This window comes from Monodelphis domestica, chromosome 3, assembly GCF_027887165.1.
Source record: "Monodelphis domestica isolate mMonDom1 chromosome 3, mMonDom1.pri, whole genome shotgun sequence".
In the NCBI taxonomy this organism is placed as follows: Eukaryota; Metazoa; Chordata; class Mammalia; order Didelphimorphia; family Didelphidae; genus Monodelphis; species Monodelphis domestica.
The window spans coordinates 108,181,557-108,205,696 of record NC_077229.1 but is presented as its reverse complement, the minus strand read 5'-3'; the positions used below and the strand labels follow the sequence as shown (position 1 = coordinate 108,205,696).

The 24,140-nt window shown below is 42.6% G+C and overlaps 1 protein-coding gene across 4 annotated transcripts in view; it reads right to left on the bottom strand.

Annotated features, from left to right (window-relative positions):
• Positions 1–24,140, bottom strand: part of TSNARE1 (t-SNARE domain containing 1) — a 298,847-nt gene that overhangs the window by 147,360 nt on the left and 127,347 nt on the right. The window lies entirely within an intron of this gene.

Genomic DNA, 24,140 nt, shown 5'->3' with positions numbered 1-24,140 from the left:
GTCCTTGTAAGACACCATCTGAAAAACTATTCACTTCTGGGCCCCATATTTTAGGATCATTGACAAGTTGGAACATGTCTATAGAAAGATGACCAGGATAGGGAAGAGATTAAAGAATGGATGAAACAGTATCATACAATGGTAAAAGGAATTAGGCTAGCTTGGAGAAAACATAAAATAGAAATGTTTCCTGTCTTCAAGAGTTTGAAGGACTGTCATGGAAGAATAGCCCTTCTTGGCCCTGAATGGGAAGAGAGAAAGGGAAAAGCTGAAGAGAAGCAAAAAGAATGGCCAACTTCCTCACAATGAGAGCTACCTTCACATGAGATGGGTTGCTCCAGATGAAAGTGAGCTCTCTGTCACTGAAGGGGTCAAGTAAAGGCTTGATAAGTACTTGGCAGAGATACTAATGAGAAGATTCCTGAGCAGATATGTATAGGCTTTGAATATTCTTTTAACGTTTCTTCAATTCTGGGATCCTATGAATGAATGAGAGGGATACTGAAAGAATGGGGTAGAATATGGAAGGAGGCTGGACTTAGCTTTAGAAGACCTTTCCAATCTATGCTCATTAGCTGCCTAAACAAAACTCCCAGGCAATCTAGATTCAGATTCCACCAGGAAGGAGGATCACACAGCAATGCTGATATCTCTCTTTCTCTCTCTCTCTCTCTCTCTCTCTCTCTCTCTCTCTCTCTCTCTCACACACACACACACACACACACACACACACACACAGAAACACTAGTAGTAATCAAGGGATAGGGAATAGGGTGCACTAGGCCATCTCTGGGTAGAGGTGGCCCTGTGCTTTTGGAGCTTTGTTACTCTCTCACAAGGGTTTATCAGGGAAGGGGTAGCCCCGTAGCTCCCACCAGTATGTTTTTCAAATGATGGAAATGGGTCCCTTTCAACAGAGATGAGGGCCTGGACCATTAGGCCCAAGATTGCTACTCAAACAACTCAGATACATAATAATCATCATAATAGCCAACATTTATATATTGCCCAGTATGTACCAGGTACTGCACTAACTTTACAAATATTATCTCATTAGATCCTCTCACCAACCCTGGGAAGTAAGTGCTCTTATTATCTCCAACTTATAGATGAGAAAAGTGAGGTAAAAAATTAAGTGACTTGCCCATGGCCACACAGCTAGTATGTTTCTGAAGGCATATTTTAAATCAGGTCTTCCTGACTCCAGAACAAGTGCTCTATCCATTGTACCACTTAGCTGTATGACTTTGGATATGTGACTTTAATTTTCTGAAATTCCCCTATCTGATCTGTAAAATAAGGGTAATAACAGTTGAATTATTTCTCTGAAGGATTATGTGAGGAAGCTATTTTGGACACCTTACAGCACTATAGGCATGTGAGTTGATTTTAAATGCTATGAAGTAAATTCTTTTTCAGGTGTGGGATGGAGTAGAATCCAGGTCTACTACCAAATACAATGTTCTTTCTGTTATCAGAACACAGACTAGCAGATATCAACTGTATGCTAGTGTCTCACTGGGATAAGGAACGGGATGGGAAAATGGAGGTTCATGAAGTGTGAGGGACAAGTCCAAGGTCATTCAGCAATTTAGAGGCAGAGCTGGAATGAAAACTTGGGTTCACTTGCTCCCAGGCCAATCCCAGCCCCCAATTATTTTCTTAATTTTCCTTCAGAAAGACAATGTTATCCAAAGAAAGTGTAACTGTGTGTATTCATTGGGGTTTGTGGCTTGGATTTCCAGCAAACCAAGTTGTTTCACTCTAAGGCCCAGAGGAGAAGAACAGATGGCAGGAGTGAGATATGCTTACTCAAGACATTCCAACCACATGAGGAAGAATAATGTTTCTTCACCCTTCTCCCCCACCCCCACTCCCCTCAGGGTTAGCTTTCCACTGCCATTTACCAAGCCACATGGACTGACAAACTGGGAGTGCTGGGGATATTGGTACCCCTCCTGGAGTTCTGGCTCCAGCTTCTAGAGACACACACCCATTTAAAATGAGGGGCAGACATAGGGCTAGTCAGCTGTGATGCAGTAGAAAGGGGCCAGAGGACCTGAGTTTGTTTCCTAACCCTGATACATATTTGCTGTGTAACTATGGACAAGCCCCTTAACCTCTTTGAGCCTCTTTCTTCTGAAAAATGTGATGATTTGACTGAACCTAGAACATTCAGAGATAGAAAGTAAGACTAGTCAGCCATATATTAGTTCCTCTCTAATCCTAATGAACTTTTGGATATGCATATTTGTTTAATCTTTTCAAATGACTGTATTAGGCACCAGGAGAGAAAGGGCTATCCAACTATCAAAGAGAAGGAGAATTGTTGAATGAGTGAGGAGAAACAAGACTGGAGTTCTTAAAATGGTGGGGCAGGAGACAGAGGAGGAGAAAAGGCAAAAAGCATGGTCCCACTTTTACCAGAGAAGAACATTAAGACTCAAGAAAGGCATTTCGGTTCAAAGAGTGTTAAATGTTGTAAGTTACTCCTTTGTTACGTGTGTCTCTTATTTATGTGGTTCACTACCATGGCACAGAGAATTAATCCTTCCTATGGACCTGTGTTTATTTGGGGAAAAGTGGGTCAAGCTTTTGTGGAGAATATTTTGTACCAATTATTCTTTCTATAGCACTTTATAAATGCCTTTGCAGAAAAAAAAAAGTCTGCTGGCTGAATATTAAGGAGAAGCATGCTAATGGGGGCTTCATGGGTATTAGCAGGAACCTCATAAAAGTTTATCTTGAAAACTGAGTACATGGCAGTAGCCATTCTGCTGACCCACCCTGATATTTAAAATGGTAGTTTGGTAAATAGCCCAGAAAGGGTTGCTATACATGCATGATGTCATCTTAAGGAAATCAGGAGGCCCTCCTTGCCCCAGGGCTTAAAATATCTTCCCACATAATCCTCTGGGCAAAATTACAGAGAACATATGTTGTATCATAATAGACTTATGTATACAAATATGTCAATTGGGTAAAATAGAACTTTAGTTCCTATCAAAGCTGTATCTCTTGCTCCTTTTTTCCCCAAACTTCCTCCAGCATCAGTTGTCAGAATAGTTACTAACAAGTGAATGTAAATTTGTATAGTTGGCAGAGACCACTGTAGGTGAGAGAAAATATAAATGCAAAAATTAGGGGGAAGGGATAATATATATGAAAAGGATTATCTTCAACTAATATGTCCCCTTCTCATCAATAAAGTAGTCTAAAAAGATCAATAGTAGACAGCCTATTGCTAGTGATCTGATATGGCCACTTTCCTCCCATTATTTATTGCATCATGGGATTCAGAGCAAGAGAGACTTTAAAGATTATTTTTTTCAACCACTTTATTTTTTTGACAGCTGAGGAAAATGAGAGAAAGAGCAGTAACTTGCCCAAGGTTATACAAGTAGTGAATAGCAAAGTCAGAATTTGGACCTGGGTCTTCTGCCCCTAAATCCAATGTTGTCTCTATAAGTGAAGCAAGTACAGTTAAAATGGGCCAGAGTAGAATACTCAAAGGACTGTGAAAGCAGGGACTGTTCCTGCCATATTTCCACAGGGATTTACTTGTGAAAGCTGTTTTGTCTTCCTTGGGAATGGTGTATTTAAGTAGACAGTGTCTCATTTCTGATTTGTTTGTCTAGATCAATCCTGGCGAGAACAAGTGCAGAAGTAACCTCACCCAAAAAGATAAGGAAAGGCTTGTCCCAAATGGAGGTAAATGGATGTCTGGTTTGAGAATATAGTTATGATATAGGCCATATCTATACTCCATCACCATACACAGAGGGAAAGAATATGTACCTTTTACAGAAGCCTGTCAGAGTCTTAGGCCTTGGGACAGGTAAGTAAGTATTCAACACAAAAGATGAGGAAGGAATGTCCTTAGACTCCAGGACACTTGTTCCCAGAGTAGAAATGAGTAGAAGAAACCTAAAAGCTGGCCATACTTTAAAGGTTAACAAGGATACTGGCTCACGCTTACAGCAAGAAAAAAAATAGTTTGTTTCCTTGGTTATCATGAAATGTGGTCATTTATTTGTTTAAGCCTACATATGCAGGAATTTTTTATTCATCTATCCATCTATCTACTTATTTTAAACAGGCCTTGATTACAGGGATGCTTCAGTATAAAGTGTTAGCAGAACTAGACTGCTTGTAGAAATTCAAATACACTGATGAAGGCAGATGTTACCTAAACAAACCAAGAAATCGCTTTCATAATAAGATGGTATTGACAGTGAGGACACTTTTAAAAAATTACTTGCTTCAGTAATAAAAGTATGTGTAAACCAGATGATGACACATGAAATCCAGCCCTGTTCTTCCCCAATATGGTCATTTGTCCTGTAACAATAGGAAAACCCTTTCCCTTCTTAGCACCTCAATTTGCTACTCTGTAAATAACAAAGTTGAATTCAAAACTCCTTAAGTTTTTAATTTCCTCCAGTACAATACAACACTGAATTCTTGTATGGAAGCAGCTTCCCCCAACTTGGTCAGAAGGCATGCTTTCCTTTCCAGGACCAATAGAACAATTAGTGACTTAGGTCTCTGCTGCTGACATTTTTGGAGGCTGTGTAACAAGTTCCCCAGCTACCTTGGCTGAGGTGAGGGGAAAAGGGGAACCAATTAACGAAAACTGGAGGTTTCCTGAAAGCTTTTGAAATCCTGTCCCTTGGAAATCCTCAGGCACCAGCTAGAATGAATAGTCACGGGCAGTATAAAGCAATGGTTTTTTGGGTTCTTTTTCCCTTTCTTTCTCATTTGCTAGGGTTCCTTGTGGCAGTGGGCATAAGGACAGGATTGTGACATTCCAATCCTCTGCTTGGACTCCATAATAGTCTCTAAGGTTGCCTTCTACAACATACCTGCCTGTTCCTGGCTTTCTGCCCTGGGGCAAGTCTGAGAATCATAGGATCACAGATTTAAGCCTAGAAGGGACCCTAGAAGCCTTCTAGTCCAACTCCTTCATTTTACAGAAGGGGAAAATAAGGCCAGGAGAGTTAAAGTGCCTTATTTGATACTGTTTTCTGTGCTACAAAATGGGCATACTATTTGCACAATCTCCCTCCCAGGGTGGTTGTGAGGAAAGTATTTTGTTGACTATAAAACCCCATGGAAAGGGGACTTATTGTTATTGTTACACAGGGACTGGCACAAGGTAGATGTCTGTTGAAAGTGCTGAATCAACTTGTTATTGCAGTAAATATCCCTCAAGAGCAAACAGAAGCCTAAGGAAAGGATCTGTAAAACAAACAGGGTCCAGCATTTCTGCAAATGGCTCTCAGAAACAATACTGCAGCATCCCAGGGATGGAACAATCCTAGAGGTCATGGAATCCAATCCGAGGGGTCATCCAACATCTACCTGAATTAATACAGTTTTAAGGTCTGCAAACCAGCTTCTTACTCTATTCTCACAACAATGCTTTGAGGTAGAGGCTGCTATTATCCTCGTTTTTTTAAATAAGAAAATGGAGCCAGACAGGTTAAGTGACTTGTCCAGGGTCATGCAGCTAGTAAGTATATCAGGTGGGATTTGAATTGAGGCCTCCCTGACTGTAAGCCCTGACTACAAATTATACATGCTGTACTTGGAGACCTTCAGTGATGGAAGTTCACAACCTTCCAAGGCAACACATTCCACTTTGAGACTCCTAGAATTATGAGGCATTATTCTGATTTAAAACTAGACTCTCTCTGATTTCTCTTCATTTCTACCAGTTCTTCACAATAAGCCAGACTGAAATTTAACTTCTTAGACAGAACAACCTTCCAAATCCCCAATTTATAGGTGAGGAAACTGAAGCAAAGAGAGGTTAAGGGACTTGCCCAAGGTTATGTAGCTAGTAATTATATCAGCCTTGATTTGAATTCAGGTCTCCTTGATTCCAGGGCTAGTGTTCTCTATACCATTCTTGAAGATTTCCAATAGTCAGTGGTCACTTCAGTTAAACCTTCTCTTCTCCAGGTAAAATATCTCCATTTCTTTCAATGACTCCTGGGGGGGATCATGGCCTCCCTCATATAAACACTATCTATTTCAGTGGTTCTCAACCTTTCTAATGCCGTGACCCCGCAATACAGTTCCTCATGTTGCTCAAAACTGTAATTTTGCTACAGTTATGATTCGGAATGTAAATACCTGATATGCATTATGTATTCTCATTGCTACAAATTGAGAGGTTGAGAACTGCTGATCTAATTTGTCAACATCCCTCTTAAACACCATCCTCCAAAATGGCTACTGTACTCCATATATTACTTGACCAAAGCAGAGAAAAGTGGGGCCATTAACGTCTTTATTCTAGACACTCTTCCTCTAGTAGCTCTCTTGGCTGCTGTACCATGCAGTTAACTCATGCAGCTTAGAGCTGGGTAACCCACTGGATGAAGCTGAAGTAGGGAAGACCAGAGTTCAAATCCTATCTCAGCTCTATCTCTTAGAAGCATGATCCTGAAAAGTCAATGGGTCAATCAATAAATAAGAATTATGCACCTCCTATCTGCCAGGCATTGTACTGCATGCTAGGAATACCAACAAAGGCGAAAAAAAAAGTTTCTACCCTCAAGGAGCTTGTAATCTAATGTCACATCTAATCTCTCAGTTTCCTAAACTTTAAAATAAGGTCAATGATAGCACCTAATTCATTGGGTTGTTGTGAGAATGATAGGAGCCAGTGTGTGACAGATGGGGCAGCTGGATGGCATAGTGGATAGGGTGCCAGCCTGGAGTCAGAAAGACTCATCTTCCTGAGTTCAAATCTGGCCTCAGACCCTTACTAGTTGTGTGTCCCTGAGCAAGTCACTTCACATTCTTTGCCTCAGTTTCCTCATCCAAATCTGCCAAGAAAACCCCAAATATGGTCATGAGAAGTCAGATATGACTGAAAAACAACCAAACAACAAAAATATGGCAAATATCTTACAAACTTCCAAGCACTCAAGAGATGTTAGTTATTATTATTATTCCAGTAATAACCATTCTTTGGGCACAATAATTCAACAATTCCAGGTGACCTAGCTAGTCTACTTTTGTCCATCTTGTAGCTAAGGAAAGCCTGAAAAGCACTCTTAAATGCCTATCTAAAATCCAGTCATTCTCTAGGGCAACGGTAATTCTTCTAATGTAGCCATCTAGTGCCCCTGTCAAAACCACTAGAACAAGGGGAAACTAAGTGGTTCAGTACATAGACAGCCAGGCTTGGAGACTAGAGGTTCTGGGTTCAAAACTGGCCTCAGATCCTTCCTAGCTGGGTGACCTTGGGCAAGTCACTTAATCCCAACTGCCTAGCCCCAGCCCTTTTCTGCCTTGGAACTGATACTTAGTATTAAGTCTCAGATAGGAGGTAAAAGTTTTAAAAACCAAAATTAAAAAACAGCAGGACAGTAGGCCAGTCTGGCATCACTGATGCCACACTGGCTCTCAGGGATCACCATTTCAGATGTGCTATGTGAACATGGCCAGGTGGCTTCACTTTCCTGAGACTCACTCTTCTCCTTGATAAATGAGACAGTTGGACTGATTGGTATGCAGAATCCACATGGTTTCTTTGTTCTGCATTCCAAGGGCCCCCTAGAGCTCTCAGGCTAGGGTTCCAGGTTTTAATAACATCCCTTCACAAATCTAAGGATCTCAGATTCCCTCTTCAAAAGGACCAACCAGCGGCCCTCCAAACTTACTACTTCCTCAGACCACTGATTCCACTTTAAGATAGCTCTAATTCTACCTATCTTTTCTGAGAACCTTCTGGAATTTGTTCTCATAAATGCAGGTATTTAAACTCCACCTTGGACTGTCCTGATTTTCTGATGTCTTGATACAGCCTCAGCTTACATCAGTGGCATTAAAGAAAGATGGCAGCACTAGTCCCTAAACAAATCAACATGCCCCACCACCTCCTGGAAATGAAAATTAGCACTCCCCAAGGCAAACCTTCTGGGACAGGAATAGTTTTAAAGGGCAAAATAAAGCTGCAAAGGCAAACAGGAAAAAATTAATAAAGGACAAGCTAGACCACTGGGAGAGGCAGGAAAGGGCCTTCAGAGGGCACTGAATCCATGCCTCTGCCTCAAAGAAGAGAGCATCTGCATCCTCTCTCTTAGGATAACTTAGTAACAGTAGCACAAGGAACAGTAACATATTCCTATTTTAATTTAATATTTACAATTTACTTTCAGCCCAATCTTCTCTGGGAGAAAAATAGTACAAGAATCCTCACATTACAGATGAGGAAAGTACATCTCAGAAAAGGTTTTTTGGCCAAGGTGATGGTTATAGGAACTGAGATTCAAACCCAAGTATTCTAGTAATTTGGTGATAATACTGAATGGAGATGAGTGATGGAATGATATAATGGATAGACAGCCTTGTTTCCCCAGTTTGTTTTTGTTCAATTGTTTCAGTCATGTCTGAGTTTTCATGACTCCATTTGGGGTTTTCTTGTCAGAAATACTGCAGTGGTTTGCCATTTCTTTCTTCAGTTCATTTTACAGATGAGGAAATTGAGGCAAACAAGGTTAAGTGACTTGCCCAGGATTACATAGCTAGTAAGTATAGAAGGCTGGTTTTAAATCAGGTCCTCCTTACTCCAGGGCTGGGACTTTATCCAATGCATTGACCATTTGGTTCCTTAGGAAACGATTTTAAGCCAGTAAGTGGTAAAGCAGATGTCAGATCTATATTAGCAGAGGGAGTTTTCTCCCTGGGAGTTCCTTATACCAATGAAATCATAGGTTTTGTCAAAAAGGGAAAAAATGGTTATGATAAATGACCTCTCCTGAGTATGCAATACTTTTCAAGAAAGGGATAAGTTCATACTCTCATTTCATCTTGCCAATAGCCAAGAAAGGCAGGAATTATTCATGTCATATAGGGAGATGGAAGCCCAGTAAAGAAAAGCAAGTCACAGAGAAAAGCAGAGGCAGAACTAGACCCAGAACCAGAATGTAGGATTAGGGTTCCTCCCATTCTACCACTCTCTCTCATAGCCCTTCAGAGTCAGGGCACCTTGTTCTCCCCTGTTTTCTGGAGCAGTGGCTAACAATCCCCATTCCTTAAAAGGAAATCCTTCAGGGGGCAGCTGGGTAGCTCAGTGGATTGAAAGCTAGGCCTAGAGATGGGAGGTCCTAGGTTCAAATCTGGCCTCAGACACTTCCCAGCTGTGTGACCCTGGGCAAGTCACTTGACCCCCATTGCCTAGCCCTTACCACTCTTCTGCCTTGGAGCCAATACACAGTATTGACTCCAAGATGGAAGGTAAGGGTTTTTAAAAAAATAAAAAATAATAAAAATAAAAAAAAAGGAAATCCTTCATTGAGACTAGTCTAAATGCCTCCCATTGCAGCTTTCGGCCTATTCTTTCTGTATATGTATATGTAGATGTAGATGTAGATGTAGATGTAGATTTATATATAATGACTACTATGTGCTAGGCACCTTCAATGATTATCTCATTGGATCCTCACAACCACCCTGCCTCCTGAAAAAATAGCAACAATAAAAATGCAATATATTCTGTCCTCTAACACTTCCTGATTTGTATGATCCAGGAACATTCTGAAGTTGGTTCTCTGATATCAAAAGACCTTATTTCAAATCCTGTCTCTGGGGGCAGCAAAGTAGCACAGTGGTAGAGAACCAGGCCTGAAGTCAGGAGGCTCTGGGTTCAAATATGGCCTCAGATATGTCCTAGCTGTGTGAACCTGGGCAAGTCACTTAATCCTGATTGCCTAGCCCTTACTCCTCTTCTGTCTTAAAGTTGATAATGAGAGAAGGTAAGGGTTAAAAAAAATCCCATCTCTGCAGCATAATACCTGTGTGACCCTTCACTAAGTTACTTTACTTCCATGGGCCTCAGTTTCATCCATAAAGCAAGGGGTTGGACTAGATGGGTTCTGGGGAACTAGCCCAAGTCAGTGATCCTAAAATGGGGATAATAACCCTGTGAGGAGAGCACTTCATAGATATTTAAGTGCAACTTCCTTATACAGTCAAGATTTAAAAATAGAGATCTTCTTTGGGAACTTTAAAACCCTTTTTTGATAAGAATTCTAAATCTCCAAATGTGTATGATTCTCCACGCCACAGTACTACATCCTCCCTTTGCTGTGATGATGGAGAGCCTGCAGGATGGAGGGACCCTTTTCACCCCAGCTCTGGAGAAGCTCCCTGCTGTTCAGAATGATAAAGGTCTTTGTAGGACTGCTCAGTTGCAGAGGCTTAGCTAAATTACCTCTTCAACTATGTGTGCTCACTGTTTTCTTGGGCCTTGAGCTAGAGGAAAGAGGAATTAAGTGTCTGATGGTCTGGGCAGTACCTGGAGAGGATCTAGTCTTTAGGATCCCTCTGCTCCCTATCCTCTTGTGCCCCACTGCCTGTAGTAATAAACTAGGGTGCTACAGCTGCTAGATTTCCAGGCTCTTTCTCCATCCCATCTGGTTTGACCCAGGAGTAGCATCCATGCAGGACAATAGGAGAGAAGCCTGAAGAAGCAGGCTGAGACTAGGCCTAAAGGACCTGTAGTACTATGCTGAGTAGGAAGCTAGATGTCTCAGTAGATGGAGCATTGGACTGGAAGGAAGGAGGACCCAAGTTCAAATCAGGTCTCAGATACAAACTGAGTGACCTTAGACAAGTCCCTTATTCTCCAGTTTCTGCTTGAAGATCTCCAGAGAGAAAAAAACCTCATTACAGCTCAAGATAGCCCAGGTCACGGCCAGAAAGGCTGTGGCTTTTGTTGTTGTTATTGCTGTTATTTGGTGATTGTTACTGAGACATCAATGCTGTCAAGACTCATTAAGTGGCAGAGCTGGGATTCAAACCCAGATCTTCTGCCTTGGGAATCCATGGGCTTTTTCCACTGCACTAAGTCCCCTGCCCCAACCAAGTGCTTCTAGTCCAGCAGCCACAGTATGTGCATCCACGAGACAGGGAAGTAGCATGCTTAGCCAGCCCAGATGTCATGCTGCTGCTGCTGCTGGCTTTTATCAAAGCCCAACCCAGGTGATTAGGTTTTAATGCTACCAGCAGAAAGTCTTTCTAAATAGGAATGATAAAGCAGTGATTGCAAGTTTCTATTCCTTTCTATAGCCTCCTTCCGGCTCCCAAAGTCCATCTGGCAACACACGGCCTTTGCAGTCACCTGCCGCTTCAATTGAGAGGGATTTTCTCCAAGCTTCAGATAGCCCTGTTCTCCCGCCTCCTCTGAGCTCCAGGAGAAAGCTTTACCATGAATATTTCTGAAAGGACGCCTCCATTCCCTTAACAGACTAAGCCCTTTAAAGAGACGCTGTCCATGAGCAACAACGGGCATAGCTTGGATTAACCTGATCCAACCAACATGCCTTGATCCCACATGCACCCAGTGCTTACACACAAATCCAGGCTAGGCTCCCACATCACTGGAGAAGGCTTTCAATTCCCAGACCCCTCCCTAGAAATCAGTGTTGGAGCAAGAAAAGTCCTAAAGGGTCATCTAAGGAGGCCAGGAGAACAAGCTCTAATGCCCCAAAATGTGTGGCTGGCCTCAAGTTGCCAACACTGGTCAGAGTGAAGTCTTCGTCTGGGGTGAGGGTCAGGGGTCAGGCTGTAGCCATACTTGGGCTCAGTCTCTGGCCAGGGTCATGGCATGCTAGAGTCGAAGTAGAAGGGACATTGGAGGTCATCCAGTTCTGTTCTTGTTTTACAAATTAAGAAACTGAGACAGAGTGACTTACCCAAGGCCACATGGGTCTTAAGTGAGACCAGTGTGTTCAGACTCCTCACATTCCAACTCATGGTGTTTTTCTATTAGATCATTATTCAGGATCAAGCCTCAATCTGGGGTCAGTGACAAGGGTCTGTCTATGGCCAGGACTTGATTTGGGGTGAGAGTCAAGGCTCAGCCTAAGACAGGGTCAAGGCTCGATTTGGGGCCAAGACCAATAACCAGTTTTGGGTAAGAGTCAAGTTCTGGGGAAAGGGTCAGGGTTCAGTCTTATCCCAAAGTCAGGGCTCAGTCTGGCACCACTGTGTGACCAGAATTAAAGTTAAGTGAAAAACTGAGGGAAGAGATCTGTCTGTGATCAAGGAACCAGAGATCTCTTAATCTGTGGTCAGGGTTAGGGCTCATTCCAAAACTGCAGTTAGAAGCTGGTCTGCTTTTGTCTTGTTCTTCGCACCAAGAGAATTAGCTCAGACATAATAGGACAGAACACTGTACTTCTCTGCTGTTTGGTATGTATGTGAACAGGGCTGTGTGCATGAATGTGTGCATGAAAGGGGGAGGGGGAGGAAGGAGACTATTGCCTAGGAAAAAGCCCTTTACCACAGGACTCAGGGAGCCTCCTGTCACCTGCTGTGTGACCTTGGATAGGCCACTTCCCTTCTGGGTATGACTATGGAGCATTCAAGGCCACAGAAAATGCTGCAACGCTGCAGAATGACAAGTGTGGCATCCTGGGGAGCCCCACTTACTGCAGAGCAGTCAGGGAAGAGCACTTGCAGCTACGGTTACTCATCCCAAGAGGCCGATTAAATATCTTCCCTCATCGGGCCGTTTTGTTCCAGCTTTGCAGATTTCTGGACTCCCCACATATTCCCAGAAAGCTGTGGAAATCAGCCCAGCCTCAACAAGCATGGCCCCTTTGGGGTAGGCTGTGTGCTCTTAGGAGAAGATACTGAGTTTAGAATCAGAGGATTAGGATCCTGGGCTCGGCTCTCTTACTTACTTGACCCTGGGCAAGTCAAGGAGCCATTCAAGGCCTCAGTTCCTTCATCTGTACAACAGGGGGCTGAACTAGATGGTATCTAAGGTTCAAGTACCAGAGCCTATGAATGTATCTGTACCAAGTCTCCCTGTGTACCTAACCTGGAGCTGATTATGTACCTAAGTGACAGGAAGGAGGGGAAAATGACCTCAAAGACTTGTGGGAAAGGTGGGACCTCTCTGGCTGGCCTACAGAGAGTATGTTGTCCAATCTGGAGGGCTGGGGAAGGCCTCTTGGCTTTCAGGAAGCTCAAGGTCTAAGGAGAAAGCTATCAGTCCCTTCCACCTGACTTCAGTCAACAAGTATTTGGGGGTACCTACTATGTGCAAGGCACTAGGCTCGGTGCTAGAGTAAAAAACAAATCCCTGTCTCTAGGGAACTCATATTCTCCCAGAGGAATACATGTAAACAGACAATAGAAGCAAAATCATAGCAAGTAAGAGTAGGAAGGAGAGAATGCCCCAGCCTGGAGAGATCAGACAGGTTTTGTGACCAGGGAGGCCTGAAAGAAGCCAGGGAAGCCATGTGGATGAGGAGAAGCTATTTGTGGGGCAAACAGCTAGGAGGTCTGTTTTATCAGGGCGGAGAGCTCATGAAGGGAAGCAATAGGAAACAAGACTGGGAAGGCAGGTAGGAGTACTAGTGTGGATGGCTTCAAATGCCAGGCCAAAGGGCATATGTTTTATCTTAGAAGCAATTAGGAGACAATGAAGATTTTTTAGAAGTGGGGAGACACAGTCTGCTTTGGCAGCTATGCAGAAGGAAGAAAAAGAGAAGAAATTTCAGTAGCCCGGGCAAAATTTGACAAAGCTCTGAATGGAATAGGAAGGAAGATATTTAACTCCAAAGGTACTAGATTCCTCTAGGGCAGCTAAGTGGGACAGTGGATTGAACACAGGGCCTGTAGTCAGGAAGACCTGCGTTCAAATCTCAGATGCTCACTAGCTGTGTGACCCTTGGCAAAATCATTCCTGTATCTTTGCTGAGAAGACTACAAATGAGGCCACAGTCAGACATGACTGAAAAATGACAACAAAAACTGGATTTCTCTAGGTAGAGGCTATGCTTGTGGAGACAAATTTGAGAATGGTTGTGGAGGTATCAACTTGATTGGATATACAGATTGAGGGAAAGGGAGTCATCAAGGATAATGCTAAAGTTTTGAAGCTGAGTGAGTAGAAAGATGGAGGGAAACACCAACTACAGAAATAGAGAAGTTTGAAAAAGGAAATCTAGATGTGAGGAGAAATCCAAAATGTCCTGCTCTGAACTTGCTGAATCAGTGATGCCTACAGGACATTCTGGTAGGAAAGCCCAACAGGCAATTAGTGCTGCAAGCCTGGAGGGTTCTTAGTCTGAGAGAGAGGCACAGGCTGAAAAAGGAGATGGGTTTTGGCAACATACAATTAACAAAGCAAAATTTAACTAAATGCTATATCAACACCCTGAGTCTTCTACCACAGGAAAGCATCGAAGGCAAGAACAATCCAAAGATATAAAGTATTCTGTAGTACTTAAGAGTAAAAATAATGTTAACAATAAAAGCTCTCACAAAATGCTTTCAGGACAGCAAGGCACTTTGCACAACCACAGGATGGGGTCTAAGAATGTGTCTTGTCCCTGCTACGGGCTTCCGTGTGACCACCAAGAAGCCTCCCTGAGTCATGCTATGTAGGGGATTTCTCATCTATTAAATGGAAGGGGTAGGCAGCTCTGTGGTACCAATGAATGGAGTGCCAGGCCTGGAGTCTGGAAGATTCATCTTTCTGAATTCAAATCCAGCCTCAGACATTTACTAGCTGTGAGATCCCCAGCAAGCCACTGTATCCTCTTTGCCTCAGTTTCCTCATCTGTAAGAGGAGATGAGAAGGAAACAACAAACCATGCCTGGTTCTTTGCCAGGAAAACCCCAAATGGAAGAATCAGAAACATCTGAAATGGCAGAATGAGAATGGGAAGAGTTAATCTCTGTCCCAATGACTTAAAAATGATGAGGTGAAGGGGGCTGAGGTTCAGATTACCCAGTCAACCAACAGAAGCATGAACCCCAGAAGGGAAGGCACAAAATGAGGTTTGCGAGTGCTGCGGGTCTCAAGGAAGGTAGGATCCCACTTCTCCAGCCCATCTTCCTGAGCTATGCAGCCCCCTCCTTCATTCCTCTTACTTTTCATTGTTTCCTGGGGATGTCCCAGGCCTCTTCATAGTACGTGGGACAGTGGAAGCCCTGAGCCTCACTCCCTCTTATTGAAACCTCTCCACCCTTCACCCTCCCACCCCTGCCTCCGCTCAATCCCCTCTTGGGCCTTAGTCAATCACATGGTATCCGAGTCTCAGTGTCCCCATTTTTTAGAGTGGAAGCAATCAGATGTGCAGGAGCTCCTTCTTTGGGTTTTTAGGGAAAGACACTTGATTAGCTAAGGTATCCTAGAGATGTGTCAAGCTCCAGTGGGCCCAAACTGAGTGTGTTAGGTGCCCCCCAAGGCTGCCATCCATAGATGCCACCCTTCTGTCCCAGTCTTATCATCTAGCCACTCTGATTTTCCAGAAGGCAGTGGGTTAATGCATCTTACAGTACTGCCTCTACATCCCTGATAAAACTCTTCTCTACACTCACACACTACCTGAGACTCACTCCTCATCCAGATGATTGCAGCAGCCTCCCAACTAGCACAGAGTGTGGAGCCTACACTCAGTAAGTTTTGAGTTCCAATCAACACTTAGGAGCTTGTTGGACCTGAGCAGATCACCCAACCTCTGTCTGCCTCAATTTATTTTTTTCATTCCTTCCCCTCTGTCTTAGAATTGATGCTGAGCATTGTTTCCAAGACTGAAGAACAGTAAGGGCTAGGCAAGTGGGTTAAGTGACTTGTCCAAGGTAATACAACTAGGAAGGGTCATAGGCCAGATCTGAACCCTGGATCTCCTGTCTCCAGGCTTGGCATTCTACCCACTGAGCCATCTAGCTTGTCTGCACTGTTCTAAAACAGGGATAAAAATAGCAACCAACCACCCAGAATGCTAGAAGTAATAAATGAGATAAAATTTGTAAAGCTCAGAGAGAGCTGTGTGGCTAAGTGGATTGGGAACCAGATTTAGGGATGGGAGGTCCTGGATTCAAATATGACCTTAGACATTAACTGTGTGATACTTGGCAAGTCACTCAACTCCCCTTCCTGCTCTTCTGCCTTGGAACCAACACACAACATTGATTCTAAGATGGAAGATAAAGGTTGGGGGAAAAGATGTGAGAGCTGGAATTTTAAGCCTTATAATGACCTCTGAGACTCAAGTTTCCCAAATATTCATACCTGGCATACAGTAGGCACTTAATAAATGTTTGTTTCCTTCCTTCCTTCTCTCATCCATCCTACACATTGCTACCAATGAACACATCTGCCCAAATTATCCCCCTATTCAGGGGTTCCCTATTGCCTCAAGGATTAGGTAATTTAAAAAAGACTTGAGGAATATTCACTCTCACAAGGTGGAAGATGAATAATGTCATGGCCAAAAAACCTGAGATGGAGGAGTCAGACAAGTGCGAGGAAAACCAGTGAAGATAAAGAGTATGTTTAAGAAAAGTGAGACAGGAGCCACTAAGAGACTCAGTGGCTAGTGAGCCAGGTCTCCAGTCAAGAGGGATTGGGTTCAAATCTTGACTTCAGATACTTCCTAGCTGTGCGACTCTGGGCAAGTCACTTAACCCCCATTGCCTAGCCCTTTGCCCTTTTGTCCTAGAGAGAGACAGGACTAAACCACAATTCCTCCCTTCAAACTTCCTTCCTCAGCAATCCCAATGCCTGCCTGTCTTTTCTTTCTGCCTCTCTTTGAATCTCATTCATCCTCCAAAGCAGAGCTTACATCCTCTCCTCTCCCAGGAGGAAGAAGAAACTGAGGTCTCTAAGATCCATCTAGTTTCATTGGAGGAAGTATAGTATGGCAGGAAAAAGGCAAAAATGTGTATCTGCCTTTCCATGCCCCCTCTTTGGTCTCCAGTCTTGGGGCACAGCATGCCCATGGGCTCCCCCTGCCATGCGACAGCCCTTTGGCTATCTGAGACCAGAGTTGCACCCCCCACCGACTGCTCTGCTCCAAGCTGGAAGTCCTACTTTATGGGTTTTTAGAGAACTGAAGGAACAGTAAGGATCCCACATACTTCATGGGAATTGCTACTTCCCAGCAGTATATAATAATTCACTTTTGGACAGCAATAATTGTTAGAATGTTCTTCCTAATATTGAACCCCCCCGAAATGGACCTTTTTGTATTGCCACTACATGTGTTCAGTCCACTGGATTCCAGGTTTCTTACAGCTCCTGGTATGATGTTGCCCCCCCTCATTGGGTTTTTTAACCTTTTGGGGTGTATTCCCATCACTTATTGCAATACCTGGCCCATAACAGGTACTTAATACATGTTTATTGATGAACTATGATTCTGTGATTCTGCATGGTTCTGTTTGAAGCTGTGGGCATACATAGCCAAAAAACAAAAAACAGTTTATGCTTGTTCTCAAGAAATGTACATTCTATGTGTGCATGTATATGTGTATATATGTATGTGCATGTTAATGCATGGGGGAGGTCAAGTAGAATACTTCCTTATATGTGCATAGAGAAGGCATTTTGTTTGGGTGGGACGTTATATACCTGTTAAAACAGTCACGGTCATTTTTTCAATTGCCACATCACTCTCTTGATCTGTACTAAGCTTGCAATTCACTAAAACGTCCACATCTTTTTGAGGTAAAAAATGATCTTGCCATTTCTTCCAACTTTGCAACTTAGGAAGTTCACTTTTTGAGCCAAAGCAAAGGACTAGAGATTTACCTCTATTATATTTCACATTAGTAGACTGGTCTGCTTTTTTGCATCTAGCTCAGAGAGGTTTTTAGGTTCTGATTCTGATAGGCAGTATCACCCATTACTTGACAGTAGCATAGCCTTAGGTAAGTCCTTTATTTTTTCAGAGATTCAGTTTTTCTCACTTATAAAATGAAGGAAATAACCCTTGTCCTGCCTCACTCACAAGGGTGTTGTTAAGATTATATAAAAGAATACATTGGACACATTTTGCCAACAATCAGGAAGCTCCCTAGAGAACTGAGCTCCCTCTAATTCATTTTTTCCACTTGCTCTTACTTTGTCATCCCTGATTATTCCTTCCCATTTCCTTGATACTACCTCTGATTTTACAAAGCACTCCCTAGCTTCCTCATTACTAGGTGAGGCAGGTAGTGTAAGCAAGATAAAGCAATTTAGAGATGGGAAATAGTTTGCCTAAGATCCCAAACAACTAACAAGTATGGGAGTTCAGGGGCAGCAATGGGTCACTTACTGGCTCTGAAAGTGGAGAGAATTATGGAATAGAGCACTTACATGTAGCATAGTTTTAAGGAAAGAATTTTTTTTAAAATCCTAAATGTGAGTTATTGGTATTATGTTTGATGTCCTCTGTTCACTTCCGGCTCTGACATTGCATGTTCTACATTCCTTCTTAGTAGAATATTCTATAACTTCCTGGATTCGAGTGCCAGAGTATTTCCTGACTCCCAAGGCAGCCCAATCCCATTGTGCAAAAGTCCTCAGTGTTAGGGTGCTCCTCCTTATGATGAGTGAAATATGCCTCCTTGGACTTTCTTCCCTTTGGTCCTGGTCTTCCCACTCTGGAGTCACTCATAACAAAACTACTCCTTTAGCAACATGACAACCCTTCAGACTTAGTACAGATAACTGAATAGCTTAGGGTGCTGCAATTCAGAATCCCAACTCAAGCAATACACCAGCCTCAGCTTCCACAGCAGGGACTACAGGTATGTGCCACCATTATTTTATTTTTCAGTCATGTTGTAAAGATTAAAATTTAGGGGAGATGGGGAGACTGAGGCATCTGAGGCAGGTAGAAATTAGTTTCTCTCTGCAAGGAGTATTATATTTTTTAGAGGTTTGCCCAGGGGCACACAACTACTCAATATTTGACACAGGGTTCAGACTCAGATTTTCCTGATTCCAAGCTCAGCATTGTGTCTTCTTAGAATCCTAGGGTATGTAAGCACTATATTCTTAGTTCAGGACTAAATATTTCTTAGCATCTATAACCTTTAGGACTTTATAAGGCAGTAGGGGAGATACACAGCCAGTCCAAGGTTTCATGAAGCATAGAAGGGTCCAGAGTCAGACTCTTCCCTGGTGACCTCCCAGGATTAGTTCCCCAACTTCAGAAAAAGCAATCTCTGGGTCATTCCTGGACAATCTGTAACAATAACAACAATATCTGGCATTTATATTACAAAGTGCTTGGCATATATTATCTTCTTTGAAAAATGATATACATTATGGCCTAGCCAGGGAAATCTGCCTATATCACAACAAGCCATCTGTGATTGGCCAGATGGACTCTACTTGTATTCGAGGAACCACATAGGCCTATTCAAAATCACTGGGACTGTTAGCTCTGACTTGAGTGAAGCTAAATAAACAAACGTCAGCCCATTTGGGAAATAGCCCAACTTCCTCCTCTGCTCCAAAGAGTTCCCTAAACTGAAATGTTTCCAGAGGACTTTAACAGTTCCATTCATTTGCTCCTCTTGACTCAGATCATAGGCTGCATCCTATCTACTTGTAGAAGCCAGAGTGCTCCATTGGTTTCCTCCTAATATTAGGAGATCTGCAATAAGGCCTCCAAGGTATTGGGTGGCCTCCTTGCAAAGTTCTAGGACATGGGAAAGAATCATCCAGTCCTTATGTACTTACTAGCTATATGACTTTGGGCAAGTCACTTAACCCCCATTGCCTAGCCCTTACCACTCTCCTGCCTTGGAACCAAAGTTTAGTATTGATTCTAAGACAGAAAGTAAGGAGTTAAAAAAAAAAAACTTTTTTAAAAGGGTCACCTAGAATGGTAAGGTAAGGATGGATAGCAATCCGAACTGCTGGAAGGGGTATCCATGTTAATGAAATCACAGCTCCATCAACATATCCAGGTAGAGTATCTAGAGCAAAGGAGGTGACACTCCTACTTTCCTCTGCCCTGGGCAGACTCCATCTAGAATACTGTATTGTCAGCTCTAAGAAAAGCCACATAAGAGGAGGAAGACATTAAAAGGATGATGAGGAGAACCCTCTAATAATGATATCTGTGCCTCAGTTCCTGAAAGTAATGACTTCCTCATCACAAGAGGTATTCACACAGAGACTAAAGAGGTTTCCTGAGTTGGGCAGGAGACTGTAGTAGATGATCTTAGAGGTTTCTCATCGCTCTGAGCAGCCAGGATTCTCCCTATAGCCCTTTACTGTTCTGTGCCCTCAGGCCTCCCTACTCCTAGAGAGATTTGTACCCTACTCAGGATTCAGTCAAACTGACACTTAAGGAAGGGGCCACTGTGGGATAGAGGGGCACATGTACAGAAGTGGGACACAGGACTCACACCCTCCCACTCACATGCTACAAAGAAGATGGGGACACACTGCAAGGCCTACCTCAGGCCTGAGGAAAAACCCTCCTGGAAAAACCTCCACAGAATGTAGGAGCCAACCTAACAGTGACGGATGGCTGTTGTTACAAGCAATTTCCTGGCCCCTCTCATCTTGTCTCTCCCTTCAGGGCCCCCAGCCCAACTGTCAGCCTCCACTGCTGAAAAATGATCTTCATGTCTCCATGACAGCAGAACAGGGGCCAGAGACATTTTCATTAGAGGCGACAAAGTTTTCTAATGCTAAAACTTTTTTTTTTCTATAGAAGAGTTCTCTGGGGGTTTTCTGCACTTCATCATGGATAGCACTGGTTTTCTCTTTGTTTTGCTTTGTTTTTTTCTCATTTCAATCCCAGTAGGGCTAATACTACAGTGTTACTACTACAGCTAATACTACAATAATACTACAATACTATAAGCTGCCATATTATGTGTATACGTTTCTATGTATATGTGTGTTTGTGTGTACATAAACACATATTAATGGTGACTAGATATGCTACACACACACACACACACATACACACACACACACACACACATATGTATTTAAGGTATAGAATCAGAGGCCCTGGATTCTAATCTCAGTTCTGACCCTAATTAGCTGCATGACATGGGATAAATCATATCACTGAGACTCAATTTCTTTATCTGTAAAATGGAAAGAAATACTATGTACACTACCTGCTTCACAGGGTTTCTAAATATGAGAGGGATGGTTTATACCTGTACTTGAGTTTCTATGTGTACAATAGTGTTGTTTGTGTCTGATCTGGCATCATGGTGCATTTTGATCTGACTGAGTAGTACAGAGACAAAATTCTTTGATGTAGAGGCAAAAATCCTGGTTTCAAATTTCAGCTTGACCCCTTTCATTCATCTATACATTGGGGAAAATAATATTTCTGAGATTTGTCTCACAGAAGGGGTTGTAAGCACAAGGTTTTATAAACTTGAAAGATATTCAGAGATGCAAGCTGTACTATGCATGTGTATGTGCATGTATGCATGAGGAAGAGAAGAAAGAAGGAAGGAAGGAAGGAAGAAGGAAGGAAGGAAGGAAGGAAGGAAGGAAGGAAGGAAGGAAGGAAGGAAGGAAGGAAGGAAGGAAGGAAGGAAGGAAGGAAGGAAGGAAGGAAGGAAGGAAGGAAGGAAGGAAGGAAGGAAGGAAGGAAGGAAGGAAGGAAGCTAGGAAGGAAGGAAGGAAGGAAGGAAGGAAGGAAGGAAGGAAGGAAGGAAGGAAGGAAGGAAGGAAGGAAGGAAGGAAGGAAGGAAGGAAGCTAGGAAGGAAGCTAGGAAGGAAGCTAGGAAGGAAGGAATTCATGCAGAATACTTTATTGGGCACTAAAAGGCATAGAGAAAACTCAGAGAAATTAAGAAAAGCTCTAAACTATCATCTAGTTCAACTGCTTCCCCTTACATATAAGGATTTGGGGGTCCCAAGAGGAAAAAGAACATGCACAAAGTGGCACAGCTAGGAAGTCCTATCATTGGCATTAGAAATTGTCTTCTATTCCTAGCTTGGTAGACTTGCCACTAAACTACTTTGGAATAAACTTTATGAAAGGATAAGCTTAAGGACTTATTATAGACTCCCTATGAAGTGCTAAATTGGTTTCAGTGGGCACAGATACTGCCCAGCCACAAAGCTGAACTGAGGCTTGGGCTGGAGCCAAGGCTGGCCATAGTCTTGGGTTATAAAGGCATTTTTTTTTAACTCATTGGCTCCTCTTGCCCTATCATTCTCCTCTTATCCAATGTTTGTCCAGAAGGGACAATGTCTTTGGGATAAATCCAGTCTGATATGGAAGAGAGCTGGCCTTGGCACTGGGAAAATACTACCTGGGTATCCTGGCCTTGAGACCCCCAGTCTGATCTCCTAAACTGAACCTAAGTCATCATCTCCTACCTCAGAAAGGAGGTCTCAAACATGGATTCCTCCATCAGACTCGGCAGCAGGCCAGACAGGATCAAACAACGATCTCATTTTCAGGTATGGGTAAATATCTGTGCCTGTGGCCAGGAGTGGACATGTGTGTGTGCGTGTGTGTGTACTTGATGAAAAGCCTCTATGCTTTCAGTTGAAAGAATATTGGGCTTGAAATCACAGAATCATAGGGTTTTGAGCTATGATTTATGGTTTTAGAAATAACCTGGACTAACATTCTCATTTTACAAATGAAGAAACTGAAGTCAGTGGCCCAAGGCAAGGGACTTGCCAAAGGTTACACAGCTAGTGATAATTAGCAGGGCCCACATTTGTACCCAAGTCTGCTGGTGGCAAAAAAGTGGTCTTTAAGGGGAATTTCAGGAGACCTGGAGGAGAATGCCTATCTGACCCTCCTTCCAATACTGTCACCAGAGACCACTGAAACCAAAAGAGGAAGACAAAAGGAACAAAAGGAAATAAATCACAATTCTGGCTCAGAAACATGATAGACTAGTGAAAGAAGTCTATCATCATCTGGAAATTTTTTCTCTCTCTCTCTCTCTCTCTCTCTCTCTCTCTCTCTCTCTTTCTCTCTCTCTCTGTCTCTCTCTCTCTCTCTCTCTCTCTCTCTCTCTCTCTCTCTCTCTCTCTCTCTCTCTCTCTCTCTCTATCTCTCCTGTTGCTATAGTATGTCTGTCTGTCTCTCTCTCTCTCCCTGCCACTCTACTTTTCTCTCTTTCCGTCCTTCCCTCCCTCCCTTTCTGTCTCTGTTTGTCTGTGTGTGTGCGTGTGTGTGTATGTGTGTCTGTCTGTCTTTCTTTCTCTTTCTGTCTCTCAAAAGCAGAGTAACTAATTATTCTAAGAAATGGCTTGATAATTTCCTTTCAAAAGAAAGGATACTGGTCAGAGGAAATTCTATTCTTGATCTGATTGTCACCAACAAGGAAGAATTGATTGCTGGGGTGAACATGATGAGAACTTCAAAAGGAAATGACCACTTCATCTTAGAATTTGTGATTGAGAAGGGGAAAGTAAGGAATAGGCTGACAAATATTCTAGTTTTACAAGAACAAAATTCAAAGGTTTCACAGAAGACTTAGTTAAGATCAGAAATGCTAAAATTCTATAGAACAAATCAGTTCAGAAGATATAAGATACTCCCTAGAATTAAATTCTGGAGACATAAAGAGAAGTAATTTTTATAACTAGGAAAAGGGGAAGTAGTTCAGAAAAAAATGTGTATGGATACTAAGGGAGCTTGCTAAACAACTTAGATTTAAAGAATTCTACTTGGATTGAATAGGATATTGATTAGTGATCCTAGCAAGAAGAGCTGCTCAACTCTCTTATTTTTTTCCATGAAAGACTGAGACAGGTGAGAATCACATTGTCATTGAGAGGCTGGCTGAAGTTCCTATCCCCTCATTTCTTTCCCACTTGGTTCCAAGCACATTTCCTGCAAGTTCTGACCCCTCTCAAGGCAAATTTTCTTCTACTACTGTTGTCTCCCCTGCCAAGGAGAAGGAACAAAGAAGGACAGAATTAGTAAAGATAGTCTACAAGATTAGTAAGGAGATAATATGAGAGTGCACTACTGTCCTAGGGGAGTTCAGATCACCTGGCCCAGGTGAGTTACAATCTCCAAAACTAAAAGAAATGGGAGATATTATTGCTGAGTCATTGTTAGTAATCTTTGAAAGATCAGATACCACAGAACTGGAGAGAGAATGTTGTGATATGATATGGACTAGAATATAGTACAATTAAAAGATTCAAAACTGATCAAAGTTAATTAAATGGCTGGACTCAAAAGAGTGGTTTGATATCAGCTTGGAAGGAAGTCTTTAGATGAGTGCCCCAGGATCTATCTGACCCTATGCTAGTTAATAATTTTTATATATGACTTAGAAAAAAGGCACAGATGGCATGAGCTAATTCTCAGATGACATAAAGCTAGTAGTTGGGAGAAGCTAAATTAATTAATAATTAAATT